The sequence below is a fragment of the Echinops telfairi genome, unplaced genomic scaffold, assembly GCF_000313985.2.
Source record: "Echinops telfairi isolate 266 unplaced genomic scaffold, ASM31398v2 ScPeMD7_70;HRSCAF=299, whole genome shotgun sequence".
Classification (NCBI taxonomy): Eukaryota; Metazoa; Chordata; class Mammalia; order Afrosoricida; family Tenrecidae; genus Echinops; species Echinops telfairi.
Genome location: NW_022103968.1, coordinates 17,625,488 through 17,645,986, shown reverse-complemented (window position 1 = coordinate 17,645,986; position 20,499 = coordinate 17,625,488).

The following is a 20,499-nucleotide window of genomic DNA, read 5'->3' as shown; positions in this document are numbered from 1 at the left end:
AATGTTTTGAGAATGATGTACAAATGCGCTTTACACAATTGATGTGTGTATGGATTGCGATAACAGTTGTATGAGCCCCTAATAAAATGTTTTTAAAAATAAATAAATAAATAAAACTGATCATCTAAAAAAAAAAAGAAAGCTTAAACAGGATAAATGATGGGCATTAAGCAGGTACATAGTAAGGGCTCCATCATTATTACTTAAATAAAGAACTTGACCTAGGTGTATTTGAGGGTTCAATGGTCTGAATTAAAATCTGTAGGGATACAGCAAACCAGCATGAAAGAGAGAGTGTAGCCATGGCTATGTTGGATTTGAGGTCCCTAAAATATATCCATGTACATATGGCCAAGATGTCACACTTAGGAGAGTGGTTAGGGTTGGAACAAATGCAAGATGGTCACCTGCTAATGGTCTTTTCTCAAAGATGGTAGGGGAGTTCCATTGATTCTTGATATTGGCATTAGGGGCACACTCTTTGGAAGCAATCAAGAAAAGGACACCTTGGGGGCAGGACTGAGCAAGAGTAGACAGAGAAACAAGAGTGTGCCTCATTTTGGAATCAAGTGATAAGTGGGTTGCTTTGACAAAGGGCTTTAAAACATTTGTGGAAAACAGCATAAAACTGATAATGAACATTTCCCATGAACCTTTTGCAGCCGGATCCTATTGTATCTTCTCAGCCACCCTTTCAGGGGAACACAAGGCAGGTACAAACGTAAATGAAACTCAGAGGGGTGTACACAGAGAGGAAGGATCAGAGGCCAGAGCCAAAATCCAGGTCTTCTCACTGAAGGTTACCAAATCTTATTACCAAACATTGCACAAAGCAAACAAAAAAACCTATGGTTGAGAATGAAGGGGGAGCAGAGACCCAAAACCCTCTGCAGACAATAGGACATCCCCCCCAGAAGGGTCACGGGAAGGGATGAATCAACCAGGGCACAGATGAAACACACACTATTCCTCTGATTCTTTGGGGCTTCCTCATCCCTCACTCTCATGACCCCAGTCCTGCCGTTCACTGTGAGCTAGACCGGAGCATGTACACTGGTACAGAGAAGACATAAGAGCACAGGGCACATGGAGTCCAGGAACAGGAATGGGAGTAGCGATACCTGGAGGGTAGGGGGAAAGTGGGGAGAGGAGAGGAGGAAGGGGGAACTTATTGCAATGATGGACACATAACCACACACCCCTCCCAGGGGACCAACAATAGAAACCATGGGTGCAGGGAGACAGCCGTTTGTGTGAGATATGAAAATAATAATAATTTATAATTTATCAAGGGGTCATAAGAGTGGGGGCCTGTGGGGGGGGGAAGAGGAGCTGATACCAAGGGCTCAACGAGAAAGTAAATGTTTAGAAACTAATGATGGCAACATTGTGCAAATATGCTTGATACAATTGATGGATGGGTTCTTATAAGAGCTGTAAGAGCCTCCAATAAAATGATATGTTAATTTAACAAATGTTTTATAAGAGTAGGGAAGGTGTCCCGACACAACCGCTGAAGACAAAGCGGGTGAATAAGCAAATGTGGTGAAGAAAGCTGATGGTGCCCGGCTATCAAAAGGTATAGCGTCTGGGGTCTTAAAGGCTTGAAGGTAATCAAGCGGCCATCTAGCTCAGAAGCAACAAAGCCCACATGGAACAACATATCAACCTGTGTGATCACGGGGTGTCGAACGGATCACTGAAGACAAATGGGTGCATAAGCAAATGTGGCGAAGAAAGCTGATGGTGCCCGGCTATCAAAAAGTATAGCGTCTGGGGTCTTAAAGGCTTGAAGGTAATCAAGCGGCCATCAAGCTCAGAAGCAACAAAGCCCACATGAAAGAAGCACACCAGCCTATGCAACCACGAGGTGTCGAAGGGATCAGGTGTAAGGCATCATCAGAACAAAAAATCTTACCATAGTGAATGATGGGGGGAGTGTGGAGTGGAGATCCAAAGCCCATTAGTAGGCCACTGGAGATCCCCTTGCAGAGGGGTCTCGGGGAGGAGATGAGCCAGTCAGGGTGCGATGCAACAAAGATGAGAAATACAACCTTCCTCTAGTTCCTAAAGGTTTCCTCCCCGCTCCCACTACCATGACTCGAATTCTATCTTGCAAGACTGGCTAGACCAGAAGAGGTACACTGGTACAGATAGGAACTGAAAATACAGGGAATCCAGGATGGATGAGCCCTATAGGACCAGTGGTGTGAGTGGCAAAACAGGGAGGGTAAAGGGAGAATGGGTAGGAAAGAGGGAACCGATTACATGGAACTGTGTGTGACCTCCTCCCTGGGGGACAGACAACCGAAAAGTGGATGAAGGGAGACGTCGGACAGGGCAAGATATGACAAAATACCCATTTATAAACTATCAAGGGCTCATGCGGGAGGGGGGAGCGGGGAGGGAGGGGAAAAATGAGGACCTAATGTCGGGGGTTTAAATGGAGAGAAAATGTTTTGAGAAACGATGTACAAATGCGCTTTACACAATTTATGTGTGTATGGATTGGGATAACAGTTGTATGAGCCCCTAATAAAATGTTTAAAAAAAAAAAAAAAAGAGTAGGGAAGGTGGCCATTGAAGTGTTATGATTGAGGAGCCCTCAGGTTGCTCAAATTGAACAGACAAATTTACTTCCCTCACTATCCACATCGCCCAAAGTTTTCATCACCAACCCTACTCTTTTGGGAGCAGGTCTTTTCAAAAGACCTTTAAAGTTGCACATTTGCCTGGAGAACTTTAACACACAAACACATTAGCACTTTTACCATGATTTCCTCTCAAGCCTGTTCACTGTCCCATTTCATCCAGTTTGCAGGGTGGAGGGTGGGAAAGAATAGCAAGTTATGAAGGATATCAGGACACGAGAAGAGGGGGGCGGGGAGGTCCTTGGGATGATGGAAAATCTCAGCAACTACCAATGAAGTGTGCTCTGGCCAAAGCTGTGGATCATGGGCAGAGCCCAGAACTGGAAGACACTAAGTTCGGTTTGGACAGAACCCGATTCATCATGACCAGGTTCGGGTTCTGGAGGGCAGGCCACTCATCTTCCCATGTGCATCCACACAAGCACTGAGAACCAGAAGGGAAAGGCTCGCATCAGATTCCCAAGACAAGAGGAAAAGCTCCAGATCTCAGGTGCCAGAGACAAAATTGGGGCTGGAAGATCGTGGACCCAGCTAGAGATGGGAACAGAGTAAGGCCAGGAACAGGTAAAGGAGGCCTACCAATGGTGAAGAGAAGAGGGGGGGACTGAATACTTATCAGTGGTTTAGGAACCCATGCAGTTACTACTGACCAACTCATATACTCATTTGGTTCCTGAAGCAGGGGGTGCATGGCGGAATCAGTAGTAGTGCCATGACTAGCTACGTGACCTTGGAAAAGATATTTGCCTCTCTCAGCCTTCCATGGCTCACCTATAAATATGATTGTATTTAATTATTTTAAGGCCTTCTCTGGGTCTAAAATCCCATGAGCTTCTCTATTGTTGAGATCAGAGCTACCCTATATTTTCAACTCAAATCCAACAGCAAAATCGTACTCAAGATTTCCGTTAAAAACTAAATTCATTTCTTATCTACATGGAAGAAACTGTCAACTGCTTAAAAAAAGAAATCATCCATTGATTTATTTCTTACCACCTAAACAGCTATTCCTTTTAGCAAGAATAAAAGCGAAACAAGCCAAGGGGTGGAAACCAGAGGGCATTTTAAATCTCTAAATTGAAACAGAGCGGGGAGCAAGGTTTAAAGGTAGCATAATATCAGCTTTTCTGTTTTCCCACTAAGAGCTTTTTATCTAAAAGTTTCACCCAGAATGCTAACAAAGCAAAGCTTCAGAAACCCAACAAATGAAACCATTTCCATGTCTAATGGCATTAATCTTCTTTGGGGTTCAGGTAGGGTTAAAAGTAAACCCTAAGGAGTTGGCATGCTTCAGATGCTGTCCAAATACACCTGTCCAGGTGTGCGGGGGCAAGGTTGTCAGCCTGACTCACCCCGCCTTGCCGCAGCAGCTCCAAGCACTTCTTGAGCTTGCCATCCCCTCAGAGTGTCTGCTTACAAAGGGCTCCAGTGAGAGTCCCATCGAAGGCAAGCTCTCCTACCACAGAGAGCTCGCCATTGAGCATTTCATTCACAGGGCAAGTTTTCAATAGGTCATAGCATTGATGCTGATGACAACGTTCTCCTATTCAAGAAGAAAATATTAAATATCCCATAAAAAGATACATACACTCACATATAGATGTGTATATACATATGCGTGTCTACGTGTATATATACATATGTGCATATGCAATTGTATATAGAATGAGATTGTGTCAATATGTATCTATATGTATGTGTGTATATGTATACATGCACATATAGATGTATGTGTATGCATATATGAACCTATATATGTATATATGTTTACATGCACTCATTTATTCTTTAGATTTCAAGTCAGGTAGTTGGCAGAATTTGGACTTAAGGCTGGTTTAGTACTGGCCAGTTACATCTCTGACCACTATTTCCAAAAAAGTAGTTCTCTAACATGTATTTTTAAATATTCAGACAAACGAAGATCGGCATTTGCAACATACTTTAAATTCTCCAGAGGTCCCCCTTTCTGGCCCCAGACAGCACCCAAAGTACAAAATGTTGCTGCCACTTGACACAGATCTTGAGTTAGCATTCCCTGTCCGACTCGCTTCCACCCCACCTTGGAGGTACACGTATACAGGAAGGGCTGAGGCATGTGGGGGAAGCAATATTGGAAGCTCATCAAAATCATCTTTAAACTTCCATTCCCAGAAGAGCAGCTGTAATTTTCAGCTCCAAAGTGCTTGGTAATTAGAGACGCTGCATACGAGGAGGAAAAGAACAAAGTTGACATTTCTACTCAAAAGTCAATACACCCAAGGGATCTGTCTCCAAATGTATTAACTACAGGAAGATACTTCGGGTGGTGGTTGGTGGTGATCGTTAATGCTAAAAATAAATATTTTCTTTCTACCAGTTTTGCCAATTACCCTCAGGTCCCCAGAAGTTCCATCTTCTCTGCAGAGTCTTCGATGATAATGGGTTTTAATTTTCAAAGAATATCATAGAAAAGATCCTCATTGAATGTTTACCTGGCCCCATGCTAATGGGGTTTATGACACCAGGAGGGTAGACCCAGAGTTAAAATTAGCATGATCAGACTGGAATGACTATAAATCCATACCTGGGCAGGCAAGGAACACACAGAAAGCCCAGTTCCTTTCCTTAACCATCATGCATGGCAATGGTCAAAAAGGACTGACAAAATCAGTCATACCTGGAAATGTCCAGCCTTATGCATAACTAATGAAGAACAAAGTCAGCGTACTCAGAGTGTTGTGCCCATACCTTTCTGGCTCCTCTTGTGCATCCTTCTGTTCAGAGCTGGAGAAGCTGCACACACAAGTACACTGAAGACCTTTCCTCTGCTTTTCCTTCATCTCCTATGTCCTACTGTTCCACCATGGTCCTGATTTCTTACTGAGTCTTCTTCTGGGTCCTAGGCGTGGATATCTATTCTTTCATGCTGTGCTTCTTGACTCTCAATCAGCCAAGCCCTAGCCTTATTCCACTCTGGCCCTTCAAGGATCACCTTTGTTAGTAGATATACCTACAGAGAAAGAAATAATTACCTTGCTAATGTAGATCACCTCTCATTACAGAACTTTGTTCTAAGACCATGGTTCTCAACCTTCCTAATGCTGTGACCCTTTAATACAGTTCCTCATGTTGGTGACCCCCCAACAATGAAACTATTTTTGTTGTTACTTCATAACTGTCATTTTGCTACTGTGATGAATCGGGTGACCCCTGTGAAAGGGTCATTTGATCCCCAAAGGAGTCGCGACCCACAGGTTGAGAACTACTGTTCTAGGATGATGTTAAAAGACCCATTGTCCACCTTGGCTGAAGATGAGAAGGAGGAAGGGCAAGACGCTGCTCGGCCACCTACACAAATCTGGACTAAATAAGGCTGTTTCTATACAAGCAACTACATCTCGGGATTTGGTTTGGAGATTGAGGGGCTATGGTTTTATGGGGCATCCCAGTTAGTTGGTTTAATACGATGTTTAGTGCTCTTGTCCTACCTCCTAGCACAGTGCCTAGAGTCTTAAAATTTTGCCATTGGCCAGTCAAGGTACAAAACAGTTAGGCAACACAATTCTCTCTGGGCCCCTGTTTTCTCATCTGTAAAATTAATGGTTAAGACTCAGAACACCAGACACCCATTCAGCATTAACTTTCTCCAGTGCTGGGACTTGTCCCCACGTTGTCTTCCTCTGCCCGCTGTCCACAATCTTCTGGCCCTAACGAGATTCTTCCAGTGGCCATCTCCAGCTGTCTGCTATTTCCCATTGTGTTCCCAGTTTGATTTGAACTCCTGGACTTGTTGACTCTCAGGGCAGGAAGGGTTCCCATCCCAGTCCTATTCCACTTCTGAGAGAAAGAATGGCTTGCCCCAAACTAGAGTTGATTTGATCTCTACCCCCACACTGTTCCAAAGATAATTCAAGGCAGCTTAGCAGGATGCATTATAAAACACAAGACGGGATAAGCTGGCAGGAGAAAAGATGGGGAAAAGAGTGGAAGAGGCAGATGGTGTCAGAAATACTCTCGGTGAGACAAATAAAAACCTCCCTTTTCCAGTTCTGTGGGCAGACTCCAGATTTGACGCTGAGCTCTCTGGTAGCCAAAGGGAAAAGGAAACCCCTGTGAGTTGGGTCAGGAGATGTCCTTCCGCTCCCCTGTTTCCTGCCACCTTTCAGCTGAATCTACACCGGTGGTTTGTGTTCACAGTCACTCTGAAGAGACATTGGCTGATGAGGCCGGAGCCTCACAGTGCAGAGAGACAGTAGCGACCAGCCCAGTGATCTTGTTTTCTAACCAGACCTGGGTCCCACAAAGCTTCCGTCACGTTTGGTTTATGCTACCAAGTAAACCAAAGGTTGGCACATTTCCATGGTAAACAGGAGATGGGGGTGGACGAGGCAAGCGGCTGGCCTCCTCTGACTTCAGAAAGGAGAGGAGGGCCGGACATCAAGAACTGGAAGCCGGTTCCTCTGAGGCCGTGATCAGATAGATCAGACAGGCCTCTACCCACCAACCTTTGTGTTTCGACCAATTCTGATGACAAGCGCCCTTCCCCCAGCATTCTGTACATCTCTGCTGGGTTACATAATGCATTACAATGGCCACACAGAACTCACAAACCACACTCACCATGATGGATTTTTTAAAGAAAGGAACGGGTTATCATTCAAGTTCAGTAATAACTGGGATAGAGTTCGTAGGAACAGATTAAACACAGGAGCAGGTACCAAAGGGGGACGGGTCAGGGGGTGGTGGCAGATTTTGCAGATAAATACAGATACCTCGTAAAGTTCCCCAAGGACCAAAGACCCACCAACTGCAGAAGCCAAGATGCAAAGATCTTCCCCCAGAGTGGGCTGAGAAAGAGCCGGCACCCTGATTTCAAACTCCTAACCAGAGAGAGAAGATATTTCTGTTTTCTAAAACCTCCTACCACATATACTCGAGTATAAGCCAACCCAAATATCAACCGAGGCACTTAATTTTACTACAAAAAACTGCAGAAAAACTACACTGAAAAACTTTGCCTTATACACGAGTGTATACGTAACTAGGAAATGTCTACTACATCAGCACTAGTAAACTAAGGCGATGGTTTCCGGATCCCAGGGTAGTAGAATGCCCATGGAGGCAGGAGCTGAGTACTGAGGATCTGGGTCTGCCTCTCGGGAACTCGCCATGTGACCACAGACATGTGACTTTCTCGGGGGTGAGTGGCATACAATGTGACTCCACCATCGCTACTGAGTAAACTGAAAGCAAGTTCACATCTGTCTGCCCCATCTCTTCAGTGAGGCATCAGCTTCAAGGTCCCCTTGTCCCCTGCCCTCTGCTCAGCACCCATAGCAGAAATAACAAAGTCATTATCACACAGGATCCCACCAGGGCAAGTGACACCCCGACTTGCCTCTGTGCCACCCAAGAGATTTTACCATGAGGCACTGGGCCATATGGTAGCATGGTAGGAGCAGGTTACCTTTACAAAAGTAAACAAACTTTTCATCACTTAAGTTTCCCCTTCTGTACAAAAAAACAAGATAATGATGCCCCAGCTGCTTAGAAAGATTCCCTGCGACTTCAGGTAGAAAATCCCTGGCTATCATTCTTGGCATAATTTTGTAAATGGAAATCAATAGCCCTTCTTATGTCATTCAGGCTTCTTCCTCGTTTAGGAAGGCAGAGCAAGCTGCCCTCCCATCCCAGTAATTACCTATGAGAGTAGCGTCATTCCACAGGCCATCCATCATCTGCACTCCAGCAGGTGACTAAAGCCAGAGGAAGCAATCAGCCTTCACTCCCTAACTTCATCACCTTGGTGCTCTCTCGCAGGCACAGTAATCTGAGGTCTGATACGCCCGTTGGCATCGTCCTAAAGAGCCACTTCAGCCTGGGCCAGGTTATTAGTCAGGAATTCTGTGGCTATGTCCTGGCTGTTTCCATGATGGCCCAGCTTAATGTCTCCTTGGAAATGAACTTCATCTTTACCAGTCCTCCACAAGGGTTACTCTTACAAACAAGCATGCCGCCTAGTTGCTTATCAAGAGCAAGTCTTAGCTGGGGACTGTGACGGGCTTTTTCCTTATGGCAACTGCTCAGAAATGCCAGGGACAAGCTATTGAGCAAGACCTAAAGTGGACCCCAACCTCCGTGGTGTCCTAGGGCCCTAGTAACCTGAAGACTTAGAGAACCATATATTTCGGTCTAGTGGGTTTTCAAAGATGGGCTATTAGGAAAACTTGGGGGCTGTCTTATCTTACCAGCCTGAGCGCAGGAAAACACTCCTTACAGTACGGTGAGGATTTTCATTGTGCCATGTGGGAGAATGACTGATAAACAAGGGGCTTCAAAAGGTTCTTGGGAAAATTATAATATCTTTTCATTTCACTTTGCCACGAACTTTGTGAATCCCCCTTGAAAGTACCGGCAAGCATGTAACAGACAGGAAGCTCTATCATCTCCTGCAGTGAAAGTAGAGCCACAGATGTGCGCATCTATGTTGATACAGGTACATCCGGATGCGCTCAAAACGGTCCTCTTGAATAATGCTCTGCATCTGAGAGACCTATTAGATGGATTTCATATGCATGCATTTTTAAAATATCATGCAGCTCTTCACCCAGATCCTTCACGGCCAAGTGCACTCCCCCTCGCAAGTCCCCAACGCTAAAGAAGCGGGGACTTCCAAAAGTTCATGGGGGAAAAATGTAATGAAAAGGTCCTCATTTGGGAGTTGGGTATCTATGACTCATAGCTGCCCATTGTGACCTGAGAGTGGTCACTTTCCTAAGCAATAACTTGGTGATGACACAAGGCATCCTCACTCAAGTTGTACAAGCCTCCTGAAATCAATTATTAAAAAATATGAGGCATTAAACACTGGTCTCTTGCCTCCAGTTGGTGCAGCTCTTCGGTGCAATTCATACTCCAGTTTCCTATTCAATCCCGTGGAGTTCTTCCCCCATTCTCTACTGCATTCCTTACTCCCTGACAGGGTTTACCTGAAATCACTCATGGAGACGAACTCACTTACATAAGGATTCAGTCTCAGACTCTGCTTCTGGAAAGTCTAGCCTAAGACACTAAGGAGCAAGGCTCAGCACAGGAGATCACACTTGATGTATGATGGTTAAGGTTATGCATCAACTTGAGTAGGCTATAACTCTCAGTGGCTTGCAATGTGCTCTTCCACAATGCAACTGCCTTCCAGTCCAAAGGGGAGCTTCTGGGGTGTGCAGTCTGCCTCCACTGTATAATAGGATGGTAAAGCTCCCTCACTCCTTTCTGCTCTCTCTCGCTCTCTCTCTTTTCTCCTCTCCCTCTCTCCTTCTTACTTTTTCTTCCTCGTGTTCCTTCTCTCAGCCTACATTCTTCATATCACCTGACCTCTGGTTCTTGGATGTACTCTTGTCTTCTGCTTGTCTGCAGCCTGACCTGCAGGTTTGGAGTTAGGCAGCCTGTACAACCATAACAGTCGGCAGAAGCATTCAGCCTGCTGCCACGTCCTTGCATTTGGGATTTGCCAGTCCCCACAATTGTGTGAGTCAGTCTCCCCATATATGTTTATATGTACACTTCGCTGGGACTGCTCTTCTGGAGAAACAAGGCTAAGACTTGGTGGCGGTCTGCGGTGCTGCTTTGGCATCAAAGAGCGGAGTGATCCTGGACTTTGAAAGTTGAGTGCGTGTTTTCATAGGCATGTAGCCTGAATCTCACTCGTACAAACAGCAGGAATCGTGTTATAAGGAATTATTGTATTAAAATGATGCCTAATGTATTTCTATATGGCTTGTAGAAGGACACTAATGATTTATGACCAATGATGAAACACTGTTGCTTAATTGTGGGTGAGGATGAAGGTAAGGTTAGGGTTGTTGTATTTAACTGTTGGGCAAGTCATATTTAATTTTAGTCAAACATTTACTGAGGAGTGAACCCCTGTTGTGATATGCCTTTCATTTGAACAATTTTAGAAAGTGGATTTCTGGATCTGAATTCTACTCAAGAGTAGAAATTGATTACAGTGTCTTAATTTTTCATGAACGTTTATGTAGCCTCCAGACTGCAAGCTCCTTGCAGACAGAGATTGCGTCTGATATTTATGCCAGTCTTCTTAAAATGAGCATCTAGGTGTTTGTTTGTTTGTTTGTTCTTCCAAGATCTATTCTACCTTGTAGGAACAGCACCACTCAGCCATAGGACTGATGGTGCTAAGCCAATCCCTCAGATTCAAGGAGACTTACGACTGGTGAAAATGACATGTGTGTCTTGCTGGTGACAATGGTGGGCTCAGGAATGAGCCCTCCACCAACTACAGGCTGTGAGAGTCGGTGTGAAATTGTTCTGGAAACAATGGGAAGCTCTGCTTCTTTTGTCAAGGGAGTGAAGCTCCTCTGGAGACCGATGGCATGAAGGGCTGGCGCGGTCGCTGCCCACTCCCCATGATAAGGAGACCCCCGCCGTAAGAAGACTATTCACAAGAAGTGAGAAACGTTGAGGAAAGAGGACAAACAAAAGCATTTTCCCAGCATATTACCAGTCTTTCTATAACAAAGAACAATAAATTCCCTTTTGTGTTTAGCGCATTTTGAGTTGTATTTCTGTAGGCTTCGATTACAATGACACAACTGAGTCCTAAACCCCAATTTCCATGAAACCGTAGCATTTCGTAACTATTTTGTGCGTGAATGCATTAATTAGAAGGTCTGGGTACCTTTGTTGGCAAGTAAACAAACTGTTCAAACCTACAACGGTTCTGTCCAATTTAATAACTCTGTATTGAACACTTATCAGGGCTAGCTATCAGACTGGGATCTTTGAAGGGTTCTAAGAAGATTAAGACATAATTTGCTTCCCTTAAAACATTTATGAGCAAAACCCATTAGATTTTAATGGTAGCCAGCTGTACTCATCTCCACTGGAACTAACACATGGACATCAATTTGAAAGTTTACATTGAGAAATGTATTATTAAACACCCAATGGAGAAGTAGGTGAGTCAAGTTGCTTCCTGTATCTAAACTATGAATTGGTGTGCCAAGCCATAGATGATGGCTCCATTGGGACCGGGGCATGTATTTTTATACGTTTGAGATTAGAGAGTGGCTTGAATAGAACAGCCGAAAGGAACAGACTGTCCTATTGAATGACTCACTTGAGAAACTTCCATTTTTGTGCCACTCCAAAACAAAATTTTCAGACTTAAAATGTTGACTGCCTTTAAAGGATATATGACATCTGGAGAACTTTCTTTTGAGGAAATATCTGGCCATCCTATCAAAGATGCCAGATTTCAATTGTACTGCCTCTCTGTTTTCATCTACCTTTTTTGATATCTTTAAATTGAATAGCTTTAATAGCAGTACTCTACTTTCAACATTTCCTAGTTCACACACAAAAAAACATTTTCACATGAATCACCAGACAATTCAACCTCAAAATATATCTAGATGGTTGCTGATGTTTTTATGGAGTATTGTTTACTTTAATCTTTTTTTATTTCCTTTTCTCCTAAGAGTGACTCTTTTTTCATTTAGATTATTGCAATAACTTCATAACTAATACCCATTGCATTCATTGCTCTTACTCCCAATATTCCTCAACCATATCTCTGAACATATACCTCAAACCTCATTGGTATTCCATGTTAACAGAAGAAATTCTAAACATCTGAGCAATGGGCATTCAGTAGTCTTCATAGTCTTTTCTATTTTATAAGTCCAATACAATTCCTACCCTTCTTTCAGTCAGTCAAGCTTAGCAGAAGAATCCTAAAAGCTGAAATATGGTGAATATTTTATTAGGAAGAGGAGCATATAAGTATATTTCTGATTGAAGAAATAACACAGGCAAAAATTCTTAAGTAGAAAGACTGAAAGTGCAACCAAAATATGGCCCAGCAAGACTCTGAGGAAGATGGTGATACCCACAGAGTCTATCAGTTTTAAAATTCCTCAATTCTGCTCAATAATACAAACATTAAAAATACCCTTTTTACTTTCTGCATTGAGTATCTCTTAAAGGATCCACAACCAATGCTCCTGGAAGCAGCAGTCAAGAGAATAACTTGAAATACGTTGGGTAAATCTGCCACACGAGACCTCTTTACGGTGCTGGAAAGCAAGGGTATTACTTAGAGCAGGGGTCCTCAAACTACAGCCCACAGGCCACATGCCGCCCACCAAGGACATTTATCCAGGCCACCGGGTGTTTTTGCCCCATTTTGTTTTTTACTTCAAAATAAGATATGTGCAGTGTGCATAGGAATTTGTTCATAGTTTTGTTTTGTTTTTTTAAACTATAGTCCGGCCCTCCAATGGGTCTGAGGGACAGTGAACTGGTCCCCTGTTTAAAAAATTTGAGGACCCCTGACTTAGAGGATTAGGGTGCACCTGACCCAAGTCATGGCATTTTCAATCACCTCGTATGTGTGTGAACATTAGACATTGGAGAAGGAAGACCAGAGTTGAATCGATGCATTTGAATGATGGTCATGGCAAAGAATATAGCAAAGACCAGGGGCTGCACAAAGAACCAACAAATCTGTCTTCAGAAAAGTACAGCCAGGATACATACTCCTGAGAGGCCAAGATGGCGATATTTCACCTCATGTATTTTGGACATGTTATCAGGGTAGACCAGTCCCTGGAGATGGCCATCAAGTTGGGTAAAGTAGAGTGGTAATGAAAAAGAGGAAGTTCCTCAACTCAGTGACTGTAACAATGGGCCCAAACATGAGAACAATCGGACTGGGAGATGGTCCACTCTGTTGTAGTAGGGCTGCCATGAGTCTAAATCAACTTGATGGTACTTAGCAACAACTTGAAGGGACAGAAAATAAAGGGCCACAAAGACAGAATTACAAATCTCAGTTCATATGATGAGTAGGACCTGAGCCCTTCACTCCAGAATGGGTACTGATTGCAGAGAGAGGGAGCGCAGCTCCCCAAGGCACACAATGTACAAGAGATGAGCCCTACAGTGGAGGGCAGCTCCAAGAATAACTTTGTGTCCCACAACCACAGGGACCTCTTATGTCAAGGGATGAGGCTGGGCCATGATGTTGCTCATTTGACTGATGTCTACCCTGGGAAACAATGGCAGTCTTGGTCCCAGGATTACGCTATCAATCTAGTCTTATAACGGGTGGTCAGTCTCTAGCTGCTCTAGTGGGGGAAAGAACAGCAATGCATTGGGGAATGTTATAGGATAGAAGTAAACTGAGAAAAGTCTATTTCAAATAATACCCATAAAATGTAGTGCAACAGCAGGTGGCTTAGAAGAGCTAATAATTGCCACCCTATAAAAGAACTCTGAGAGGTGGCTATTCAGCTGACATAGTTCCACATGAGAGCTAGACTGACTACTCTCAAGTAACTTGGGAGCTTGTTAAAAATACAGATTCCAAGACCCCACCCTAGAGATTCCAATTCAGTAAATTTGAGACAAATGCTCTGAATTCCCAATTTTTAACAAGCTCCCCAGTGAGTTGGATGCCTAGTCAGTTTTTGAGAGAAAGGACCAGCCAACTCTACACATTGCTCCCTCAGAGGGAAGCTATACTCTTCTTCAACCATTCTTCCCTGCTAACCCGGCTGCTGGTGCTTCTAACAGGTGCCAGGGTTATGTTAGCAGCTCCCTGGTAGCAGTGGTCCCCAGACTTGGGTGTGCATTAGTAGAATCACCTGGTGGTTATGGTTGTCAGTTCCGACCCATTCACAACAGAACAAAGCACTGCCCAGTCCTGTGCCACCCTCACAGTTGTTCCTGTGCCTGAGCCCATGGCTGCAGCCACTGTGGTCGATTCATCCCATTGAGGGCCTTCCTCTTTCTTCGCTGCCCCTCCAGTTTACCCAGCATGATGTCCTCCTCTAGGGACTGGTCTCTCCTGACAACACTTCCAAAGTCTACAAGACGAAGCCTTGTTATCTTGCCTCTAATGAGCATTCTAGCCTTAGTCTTCCAAGACGTGTGTCTTTTTAGCAGTCCATGGTATTTTCAATATTATCCTCCAGCACCACCATTTATAGTCTCACAGTTAAAAAAAACAAAAAACCCTCAATGCCATCGAGTGAATTTTGCTTCCTGGTGCCCTTCTAGGGTAGGATAGAATGGCCCCTGTGGGTTTCTAAGACTAACTCTGCACAGGAGTAGAAAGCCATCTCTTTCTTCCTCAGAGAAGCTGGTGGCTTTGAACTGTTGACATTGTGGTTAGTAGCCCACCTTTGGATCACTTTGCCCCCAAACTGATTCTCACAGTTTGTGACCCCAAAAGAACCAAACTCACTGTCAATGAGTCGAGTCTGACCCAGAGGACTCAATGGGACAAAGCAGAACAGTCCCTGCAGGTTTCTAAGACTAGTCCTCATTTGGGGCATAGAAAGCCTCCTCTTTTTACTGCTTTAAGGGGCTACAGGTCAGAATTCAGAGAACTGGGGCATGGCTTTCTCTCTACATCTTCTCTTGTTGAAGACCCTTGCCTCCTCAGCTCTATTTCCTGGGTCCTCCGTGATCTCCAGGTGTCTTGGCATCTACCTTACCCTACCTCTCACTCTCTCTACTTTCTTGTTTTCTCTCTTTTCCATGGGAAGTAAAAAAGTACTGCTGTCAAATCATAGATAGGTATATAATAAAAAATATCAAAATAGAAAGCTATAGTTTCTTAACGTAGTCTCCTCCCTGGACAAAGTAAATGTACTTCTGGAGATGGGCCTTTCATCTCTCTAACCCTTTGCCAAAGAATTCTGTACGCTTTGATTTACACCAGGGCACAAGAACATCCTCCCTTTCAAGGGCTTTTGAGTTTGGGAACAAAGAGCAGGGCATCAGGTAAGCTATGAGTTGTAAGGTGAATGGAGAAGGTTTCCCAGTGGCCTTCTATATGGTAGCCCTTGCTACTTTTGAACAGTGAACAGGCACATTATTGTGATAGAAACAAATTCCACGGCACACTTTTCCTAGCCTTTTTCTCACCAACTCGGTTTCCAGGAAGCAACTTCCTTGTAAGTCTCCATGATTCCGCATCTTTTGAGAAAATGTCAAGACTGCCCCTTTCGAATCCCAATGATCAGTTACCATAGCCTCTGAGCTCATCTCTCTGCCTTGAATTCCACCGACCCAGCAGCTCTGCCCCAGAAGCCATCGTTTTGATTGAACTCTTCTGTTTGAAGGTGCCCTAATGAGACGGATGTACTGCCAAGAACGTGTCTGCAGACATCCATTGATCCTTGCCCCCTCACCTCTTTTTCTCTCCTCGATCTCCATGTGAGACAAGGAATAAAGATACATGGCATAAAGCCGGTCATGTATGGATTGGAACCCTAGTGGCAATACTTTCTAGTTTGCTTACATATATCTTAAAAGAGATTGCCCTAGGACACACCCTACTCGAAGCCTGCCTATTATATTACCATAACAAAGACAACCCATGCCCAAATATGATTCTAACAAACAGGTCTAGGGGTTAGGATTCACAACACCTATTTTGAGAGTTCATCACTCAACCCCTAAGAAATGTCCAGATGGGTTTGGATGTCACTGCTCTATAGTTTTGCTCCTCAAATTGTGGTCCACAGACCTGTAGTATCCGCATCACCTGGGACCTTCCTAGGAAAAACCTGGGTGTCAGGCCGGAGTTGAGAACTGAGTTAAACTCCCCCATCTGATGTGTGTGCCTACCCCAGTTTCAGAAGCCCACCTCGATAGATCAGGGCTCCTCCAGGCATTTGTGGTTATGACATTCAAGTTCAAAGACGTGGCTAGGAAAGGAGAAAGATTACTCTCCCTGGCAGATGACAGAGCACCTGAACAGCCTCAAATAACCCATGACAGGAGGAGGGCCCAGCCTATCATCCCAATTACTCAGCCCTTACAGTCACCGCATGCTCATCTCCAGATGGCAACTGCCCATCTGTCCAGAGCCCTGCAGAGAAAGGTTGGCTATGTTGTGAGATGCAGGCGCTGCCCAGCTCCATGATCCAGCAGGTTGGGCAGGCACAGAGGCTCCCGGAGGCTGCCAGGAGCTGTACTCACCCCTGTCTTGCTGCCCTCAGATCTGGTCTGCTCACATGTGAGCAGTGGGGGCTCTGACTGCTGAGCTAGCAAGGGGGTGGGAGATACAGCTGAGGAATCGCCTGAGCTGCTCTCTGTCAGAGAAAGATGGGGGACAGGGGGTGTGTAGAGGGGAGGTTCATGGAGATGAGGTATAAACACCCAAGTGGCAAGAAGATGACGTGCCAAAGACATCCCCACAAGCCTGGGCTCGGCCACAAAAGTCCACAACAAAATTTTTTGTGCTGTAATTGCCAATTTGTACATGTCAACCCGGCTACTACATCTGATTTCCCGTGCAGAGCTGACACGCTCCTCACAGGAGGTGAAAGCAGAGACGAGGAGTACCGGGCAGAGAGCAGGACTCTCCCAGGAGCCCCTGCAAGGGCCAGGCTCCCCCAAAGGCCAGCTGGTTCTGTACCAGGATTCCCTTCCCTCCCCACCCAGGGGAGCTGAAGAAGGAAAGGTGTTGCTCTTTTTCAATGCGCTTTAGCCAGAGATTTCAGTATTGTGTTTAGTGGGTCATTTTGTTGGGTTTTTTTTGTTATACAGGGGCAAGGAATGATCGCCATTTTCTCACACCCCCTCTTTGCAACTAAGAAAGGAAGTGATTTTATCAATCGTGTTTCTTTTGTCCATCCTCTCCCCGCTTTGACCCCCGCTGTCATCCTTCGTTGATGCACAGTGGGCCGGCAATAGCTGGAAGCCTTGGAAGAAGAGTCAAAGCAATCCGAAAGGAAGCGGCCTAACCATCTGCTAGAGATACATTCGCACAGCAAGGGGCTTGCTGGAGAGCAAGGAAGGCAGGGCGAGGCGGTGTGGGTGGAAAGACTATTGAGCTCTCTCACCAAACTTCCAGATACTTTGAGGTCAACCAGTGGTTCGCAAAGTTAGCGAGCAACAGGATACCCTGGAGCATGGGTTAACGCTGGAATTGTTGACACCATCCCTCAAGTTGCTGAGTTAGCAGGTCTGGGGTGGGGCCCAGATGTCTGTTTTGCTATTCAGTTCTCAGGGGAGGTTGTTGCTGCTGGTCCAAGGACTGCACTTTGAGAACATATCACCTCTTCCAGGAAGCCATCCACTCCATCCCACTTGCACCCCCCTTCCCACTCTATCAGCTTGAGCGCCCTGTTCGCCACTCCAGAGAACCAAACTCCCCACTGTCCAGTCCATTTCAATGCACGGTAACCCTGGAGGATGGGGTGGAACTGCCCCTGTGGGTTTCTGTGGGGAAAGCCTCATTTTTCTCAGCTGGTGGGTTTGAACCTCTGACCTTGCAGTGAGGAATTCAATGCACAACCCACTGGCTTACCAGAGCTCCTGAGTTCCTCCATTTCACTCATTGCATTGAGTCGATGCCGTCATTACAGCCTTACAGGACAGGGTAGAACTGTCCTATAGACCTGTGGGTTTCCCAGACTGTAGCTCTTTCACTCACTGCCACCGAGTGGATGCCGACTCATAGTGACCCTATAGCACAGGGTAGAATTACCCCTGTGGGTTTCAGAGTCTGTAACTCTTTATGGGACTAGAAAACCCATCTTAGTGGCTGATGGTTTCAAAATGCTGACTTTCAGGTTAGCAGCCCAATGTGTAACCAAGAGGCAACCAGGGCTCCTTCCAGGAGTAGAAAGCCCTATCTTTCTTCTGCAAAGCATCTAGTGGTTTCGAACTGCTAAACTTGTGGATTGCACTCAAACACATAACCACGATGCTACCAGAACTCCTTAGCTCCTCCCTAGGACTCCACATTTTCCTTAAGTACTACTTCCTACCTTGACCCAGGCTCCACCCAGGCTGGAGCTCACGCATCCTCATCGCTGAGTCTTGCTTAATACCTAGCCCTTTAGTAGGTGTTAAATAAATTATTGTTAATAAATAAGCCACAGCTTTCTTCACTCTGATGAATACAACGTCTCATACAAAGTTGCTACTTACTTGACAATAATGACCTCTCCCTCTCCCTCATCCTCATGTCTGTGATTTCTCATTCAAAGAAAAAGTTTGCAAGTATTCTTAGACTGCCAAGGCTAAGTCTGCCCGGGCGCCCCTGTGCCTTCCCGACAAGCTAATAAGCATCGTGGGCAGGAGGAAGTAAGTATGACGTCACCCCAGCACCCACTGGCTCTTGCTGCCTCCTAGCCCGACTCTCCGGGCTTTGTTTCCAACATTGTCATAGCACTCCGCAGCCAGACTCCCAGAGATGAAACTCCTCTGGGTGTGTCCTTTGCCGCCTTGCAGCCAGGCAGCAGGCAGCAGAGGTGGAGGTGGATTTTGTCCCTGTCCCCTGGGAGCCACCAGTGGCTCAGAGCGTGCTAGATCACTGGGATCCAGGAAGTCAGTCACTCCCCAAGAGCTCAGCCCACCTCAGGCTCAGATGCAGCCCATCCTCGCTTGTAGGCCTGTCCCAGAGATGGATAGCTTTAATTTGGATGGAGTAATTCATACGGTGGGCCCAGTGTCGGTATCAGCCCTGTCACTTGCTGAGAAGTCATCAAACCAAAGGCAGAAGCAGGTTGTACTTGCTAGTGGTGGCCCTTCTCTGTTCTGCCTACTGCGACCTGCACAGACTCTGAGCTTGTCCAGGTGACTCGTGGGGCAATGGAAACTCAAAGACCTGCCTCCACCCCCTCTTCCTCCAGCCGGAAAGCAAGCTGCCTGGCATTTGAGCCCCCTAGAAAAGACCTAAGCTAATTTGTTTTTGTTTCTTTTGTCAAAATCTTCATTATTTTGCTCTTGCAGTTGAGAATATACACAGCAAAACATGCACCAATTCAACTGTTTCTCCAAGCACAGTTAAATGACACTGATTACATTCTCTGAGTTGTGCAATCCTTCTCACCAGCCTTTTCTGAGTTTTTCTTCCCTCATTAGCATCAGCCCACCTCCCTCTAAAGCAAAACAGAGCCCACTGTCACTGAGTCAATTCCGACGCATAAGCACCCTGGGGTAGGGTTCCTGAGGCTCTAAATCTGCGGTTCTCAACCTGTTGGTCGAGACACCTTTGGGGGTCAAACAACCCTTTCACAGGGGTTGCATAAGACCATCGGAAAACACATATTTCTGATGTCTTAGGAAAGGAGACATCGCTCCTCCATCCATCTCCAGGCAGGTCTGCCTACCTGCAGATACGCCCACATATGAGTATCTGGCGTGATGACATCATCGCGCCAACCCCATCGCATACACCCGTACAAATACAGGTGTATGTGACAGGGTTGGCGCCATAATGTACTTATGCGGATCAGTCACACATATGTAGAGAGCAGCTACTGTGTAGAGAGCAGCTGCTGTGTTGAAAGCAGCAGTATTGGAGGTAAAATGACAGTCCATAAATTATAATTACTGGGTAAATGTACAATCGTGTACTATAAAATCATCACCTACTGCAAAAACATATATATATCTATACCATGGGAACTTTGTCTGGATGCTGATCAGTCTTTTTATATTCAGCTGTGGTTGGTGTAAATACTGCCCCCTTGTGACAGTAACAGGTATGTAAAAATTAACAGTATGGTAAATCATAGGAAACTTTAATGAACTGTATTGACTGAACTATGCCATATATCATCATTTGTATTATTAGAGCTACTGCTATATATTATGTTCACTAGCAAACCATCCCATGACAATGGATCATGCAGAGAAGAACATTAAGAAAAGAAAATGTAGTGAGGATTTTTTTATAGTATGGTTTCACCTCAATAATTACAGGAATTGAGAAACCGCATGTGTTATTTGTTGTGAAGTTCTATCAGCCGAATCTATGAAACTGAACGAACTAAAATGCCATTTTGATAACAAGCATCCAAGCTCTGCCAGCAAG